This window comes from Trichosurus vulpecula, chromosome 5 (genome assembly GCF_011100635.1).
Source record: "Trichosurus vulpecula isolate mTriVul1 chromosome 5, mTriVul1.pri, whole genome shotgun sequence".
Taxonomy (NCBI): Eukaryota; Metazoa; Chordata; class Mammalia; order Diprotodontia; family Phalangeridae; genus Trichosurus; species Trichosurus vulpecula.
Genome location: NC_050577.1, coordinates 89,095,905 through 89,102,332, shown reverse-complemented (window position 1 = coordinate 89,102,332; position 6,428 = coordinate 89,095,905). Strand labels below are relative to the sequence as shown.

At 37.1% G+C, this 6,428-nt stretch overlaps 1 pseudogene; it reads left to right on the top strand.

Annotated features, from left to right (window-relative positions):
- The first annotated feature begins 692 nt into the window (after window positions 1–692).
- LOC118850919 lies at window positions 693–5,747 on the top strand (annotated as a pseudogene).
- Window positions 5,748–6,428: the final 681 nt, after the last annotated feature.

The window sequence follows — 6,428 nt, the reverse complement described above, 5'->3', positions numbered from 1 at the left end:
CCTTAGCTGAAAAAAGTCAAGGTCTCCCAGTATCCAGAGCCAACTGCAATCATCCTGATCTATATCTTGCCACCAGATCCAGATGGCTCCCCAAGAGAAAGTGAGGTTGGTGGCTTTGCACAGCCCTCCCTCACTTAAATCCAATTCACTTGCATGTCATGGCATCACCTCCCTGATGTCATGGTCCTCTTCAAGAATGAAGGACAAACAACATGAACTCTTACTGTTTATATATACATATATATATATATGTATATGTATATGTGTGTATATATGTTATATGTATATATGTGTGTGTGTGTGTGTATATATATGTGTATGTATGTATATATATGTATCTCCTGTCTCTTTAACTATGCAGTATGTTCCTGTGGGCACAGCTCCTTAACACAGTAAGCTTCATCTACAAAAATCTATTAATATTTATTGAAGAATTTTCAGGTATTTGGGATTTTAAAAAACCATCTCACCCAATAGTTTATGACTATTACCAGAGCTTGAAGCAAAGCAAAAATGGTAACTGGACTAGACAATCCCTGACTTCCCCTTCCAACTTGAAAATCCTATGATCTTAGAATGGTTCTCCTTTCTATGAGTCCCTTCCCCCACCTTTAGTCTTTTATTTCCTCTCTCTTCTTCAACCATTTTAGAAATGGGGAGAGAAACAGAAGAGAAGGGGACTTGCTGCTAAGATGGAGGCACACTTCCCAGTTCCCACAGACCCACTCCGGCAATACCCTGCAGTTTACAACAGACAGAATAATGATCAAGAAATCCAGTGAGAAACTTCTTCCATCCCAAAACTACACAAGAGGTCAGCCGGAGGCCTACAGGCACGTCACTGGTCAAAATCCAGAATTCCCACATCAGGCTTCCAACCAAGAATGCCTTGACTTGAAAAGTTTAAGTCTCATTCTACAGGGCTAACAGTGGAATTTTAATGGAAGAGAGCACCACCAAACATTTCTGATAAGTAGCCTAGAGCTGAATAAGAATTGTGAAATATAAACATGAGTCCAAAAAAAAACCCTAGAAAAATAAATTTATTTAAGCAATTGGATGTATATTGTAACTGCATGTAAAAAAGCTATATAATTATATAATGCTAACATTTAAATAGGGAGTAAAGAAACAAGTGTCCCTTTAGAAACTTAATGTCTTCAAAAGGTATCAAGAGACTGAAATAAGAAAAACAGATGACCTAGGGTTCTGCGGGTTTGTTGAAAAAATGAGAAGGAAGAGCAAAAGAAAGAATACACTGGTGTAGAAAAGAAGAATAAGATGGTAGAACTTGATATTTTTCACAATTGGAGTATGTGAGAAAAATATACAAAGACAGAAAAAGGTGTGGAAGGAGTAGGCATCAGATGAAGTTCACTCTTATCTGAAATGGAGAAAAGAGGGTTTAACACATATAAACACACAGTTTTTGTTGTAAAATTTCATCAAATTCAGGAGTGAAACAAGTGCAGATAGAGAACATAATGTTGTCAAGAGGGAATAATTGCAATAAAACAAATTTCTTGATCCTGGAGGGAAGACTAAAAAGGAAGGAAAAAAGAAAAAGAAAAGCAAATAACTAAAATCTAAGGGGTTACCTTAGCTTGCCTTTTATATAACTGTGGGAGAAGCTGAAGTAATTAATTGTGATATATAAATGTAATGAAATATTGCTGCATTCTAAGAAATTACAAAAGAGACAATTTCAGAGAATCCTAGATTGCATGAAAGGACACAGGGTAAAGTGAGGAGAATCAAAACAATTTATAAGAGGTCAACAACACTATAAAGAAAAGGAACTCTGAAAGGCTTAAATCTGATCAATGCAATGACCAGCTATGTCTCCAAAGGACCTATGATGAAGCATGTTACCTACCTCCTAACATAGAGGTGATGGAAACAAGGTACAGCAAGACATATTTGCAGATATGGTCAACATATGGATTTATTTTGCTTGATTGTGCTTATTTACTACAAGGGTTTTGTTTTTGTTTTTTTTAAAAGCTGTTTTTAATTCAGGGAGATGTCAGGGAGAGGAGAAATTAGTAACAATGATGGGAGGGAAAAGAGGGCCATTATAGTATTTTTTTAAATGAAGACAAGAGAATAGAAGGAAGTTCAGAAGGAAGCACAGTCAAGCAGGATAGTTTTGAAAATAATATGTAAAATCAATCATTTTCTTTTCTGTTAAAGCAAGCTGCAAGAAAAGGATATTGACAGTTGCATACAGAATCCTCTTTTTGTGTTCTATGTGTATGGAAATGCTTTTTTTTGGTGTTCAAATTCGGAATTTTTAAAAATTAAAAAAAAATAAGAAAAAAAAGATGAGAAAAGGAGGGGAAACTAAGATTGATTGATTTACTCTGGAACTATATACACTTGGGGAAATAGCATTAGCTGTTAAAAAAAGAATAGCACATACCTCTACCTGCCTTGCTCTCACTCCCAGGCCCTCCCCCCTCACCTCAAATATTTATTGCAGTGTAAGCAGACATGGCCAAAAGACTGCATGGCTCCTATTTGCCACAACCTGTCCATACCATGTTATAAATGGCAAGGAGCCAAAAATACCATCGCTGCTGCTTATGGAGGCTGTCTCAACCAGTCAGATATCTTTTGTGTCATCATGAAAACTGATAATGATCAAAGCTAACTTACGATTCCATCCATCTATTTCCAGGAAGAAAAAAAAAAGAGGGTTTTAATATTCATGGTAGCATGAGCAATTGAGAAAGCACCATGACTGGGCAAACTACGTTTCAGTCCAGGATCTCATTGCCTGTTCCTTTCCATTCACATCTTTACCTGATTTGCTTCATTGTATGAGGATTTATTCACCCTTCTAATATGGTATGAAAATCCATGCAGATGATGAGTGGGGTAAAAAGATCTTTCTGAAAACTGTGTATTGCCACAGTCAGGAAGGCGGGTCATTTGGACTGTGGAGCTGTGAAGGCAGCAGCTATTGCCAATGGCTATAATGGCGGCATTAGTGTCTCTCCTTGAAGAGACCTCTTGTCTTTCCCATTCCCATTCTACTTCTTGGCATTGCTCATTTAAGGAAACTTTCTCTCTCCTTGCTATCCTCTGGAATTCTGCATTTAGTTGGATATATCTTTCCTTTTCTCCTTTCCCTTTTGCTTTCCTTCTTTCCTCAGCTCTGTGTAAAGCCTCACCAGACAGCTCTTTTGCTTCTTTGCTCTTCTTTTTCTCTGGAATGTTTTTTGTTGCTGCCTCCTGTACAATGTTGTAGACCTCTGCCCATAGCTCCTCAAGCATTCTATCTGCCATATCTAATCCCTTAAATCTACTCATCACCTCCACTTCATATTCATAACAGATGTTATTTAGGTCATACCTATTTGTCTAATGGTTTTCCCTGCTTTCTTAAATTTAAATCTGAATTTTGCAGTAAGCAGCTCATGATCTGAGCCACGGCCATCTCCAGGTCTTGTTTTAACTGATTGTATACAGCTTGTCCACCTTTGGCTGCAAAGTATATAAATAATCAATCTGATTTTGATATTGAACATCTGGTGATGTCCACGTATGGAGTTGTGTTTTAGGTTGCTGAAAAAGTGTACACTATGACTAGTGAGTTATCTCGACAAACTCAGTCTCTGCCTTGCTTCATTTTGTACTCCAGAGTCAAATTTGTTTGTTATTCAATTATCTTTTGATTTCCTACTTTAGCATTCCAGTCCCCTATGAAGAATGTGACATCTTTTTTTATCGTTGTTGTTTCTAGATGATGTTGTTAAGTCTTCATAGAACTCATCAACTTTGGCCTCTTTGGCATCAGTGGTTGGAGCATAGAGTTGGGTTTTTTCCCCTTAATAGTATTTTTTCCCCATTTACATGTAAAGATAGTTTTCAGCACTCATTTTTGTAAAATTTTGAGTAGCAAATTTTTCTCCCTTCTTCCCTCCCCAAGACAGCCAGCAATCTGATATAAGTTATACATGTACAATCATGTTAAACATATTTCCACATTAATCATATTGTAAAAGAAGAATCAGAACAAAAGGGAAAAACCACAAGATAAGAAAAAAACAACAAAAAAGTGAAAATATTATGCTTCAATCTGCATTCAGGCTCCATAGTTCTTTCTCTGGATATGGATATTATTTTCCATCATAAGTCTTTTGGAATTGTCTTGGATCATTGTATTGCTGAGAACAGCTATGTCTATCATAGTTTATAGCACAATGTTGCTATTGCTCTGTACAAGGTTCTCCTGGTTCTGCTTACTTCACTCAGCATCAGTTCATGTAAGTCTTTCCAGGTTTTTCTGAAATTCACCTGCTCATCATTTCTTATGGTATAATAGTATTCCATTACATTCATATACCACAACTCGTTTAGCCATTCCATAATTGATGGGTATCCCCTCAATTTCCAATTCTTTGCCATCACAAAAAGAACTGCTATAAATATTTTTGAGATTATACCCCAGTACTGCTTTTCTCACTATTTTATTGACTATGAGGTCTATAAGGGTTTCTTTTTTGCCCACAGTAGGACATGTAGTGATCATCTGAATTAAATTCAGTCATTCCCATCCATTTAAGTTCACTGACACCCAAGATATTGATGTTTAATCTTTCTTTCTCCTGCTTAATGACATCCAGCTTACCTTGGTTCTTATGTGATATTGGTTTTTACAGCATCAGACTTTCTTTTTGTCACCAGATGCGTCCAAAACTGAGCTTCCTTTTGTCTTTGGACCAGCCACTTCATTACTGCTGGAACTACTTGTAATTGTCCTCCACTCTTCTCCAGTAGACTATTGGCTCATCATCCTGTGTCATCTCCTTTATCATTTTAGTACTGTCTATAAGGTTTTCTCAGCGAAGATGCTGGAGTGGTTTGTCATTTCCTTCTCTTTGTCAGAACTCTCCACTATGACCTGTCCATTTTGGGTAACCTTGCATAACATAGGTTATAGATTCACTGAACTATGCAAGCCCCTCTGCCATGACAAGGCAGTGATTGGGAGTGTGGGTGGGGAGGAAGTGGCAGTGATCAGTGATCCAGAGATATCAAGGGAAAGTTTCATATAAAAATGGCCATGATAAAAATCAAAAACAGTTGGGATTTAACAGAAGCAGAAGAGATTAAGAAGAGGTGGCAAGAATACACAAAAGAATGATTCAAGAAAGATCTTAACATCCCTGATAAACTGGTGTGGTTACTGATCCAGAGCTAGACATTCTGGAGAATGAAGTCAAGTGGGCCTTAGGAAACATTGCTAACAATAAGGCTAGTGGAGGTGATAAAATTCCAGATGAGCTATTTAAAGCCCTAAAAGAGGATTCTCTTAAAGCAATATGCCAGCAAATTTGGGAAACATAACAGTGGCCACTGGATTGGAAAAGATCTGTTTACATTCCAATCCTAAAGAAGGGCAATGCCAAGGAATGTTAAAATAACAAACAACTGCATTCATTTCATATACCAGCAACATTATGCTTACAATTCTGCAAGCTAGGCTTTAGCAATATGTGAACCAAAAATTAGCAGAAGAGCAGGCTGGTTTTCAAAGAGGCAGAGGAACTAGAGACCAAATTGCCAACATTTGCTGGATTATGGAGAAAGGAAGGGAATTCCAGAAAAACATCTACTTCTGTTTCATTGACTACACTAAAGTCTTTGTGTGCATCACAACAAATTGTGGCAAATCCTCAAAGGAGTACCAGTATTTGTCTCCTGAGGAACCTGTATGTGGGGTGAAAAGCAATAGTTAGAACTGAATGTGGAACAACTAATTGGTTTAAGATTGGAAAAGGAGTACAACAAGGCTATATATTGTCACCTTATTTATTTAACTTATATGCAGATCTCATCATGAAAAATGCCAGGCTGGATGAACTAAAAGCTGGAATTAAGGTACTGTAAGAAACACCAATAATCTCAGATATGCAGATTATATCACTCTATGACAGAAAGTAAAGATGAATTAAGAAGCCTCTTGATGATGCTGAAAGAAGAGTATAAAAGTTGGCTTGACGCTTAACATCAAAAACCTAAGATCTTGGCAACTGATCCTATTACTTGCAGGCAAACAGAGGGAGAAGAAATGAAAGCAATTTCAGATTTTATATTCTTGAGCTCCAAGATCACTGCAGATGGAAACTACAGCAATGAAATTAAAAGATGCTTACTCTTCGGAAGGAAAGCTATAGCAAATCTCAACAAGACACTAAAAAGCAGAGACGTCGCCTTGTCAACAAAGGTCCACATAGTCAAAGCTATTGTTTTTCTAGTAGCAATGTATGGCTGTGAGAGTTGGACTATGAGGAAAACTGAGAGCTGTAGAATTGTGGTGCTTTTGCATTGTGGTCCCTTGAGAGTCCTTTGAGAATCCCTTGGACAGCAAAGAAATCAAATCAGTCAATATTTAAAGAAATTAATTCAAGCTATTTACC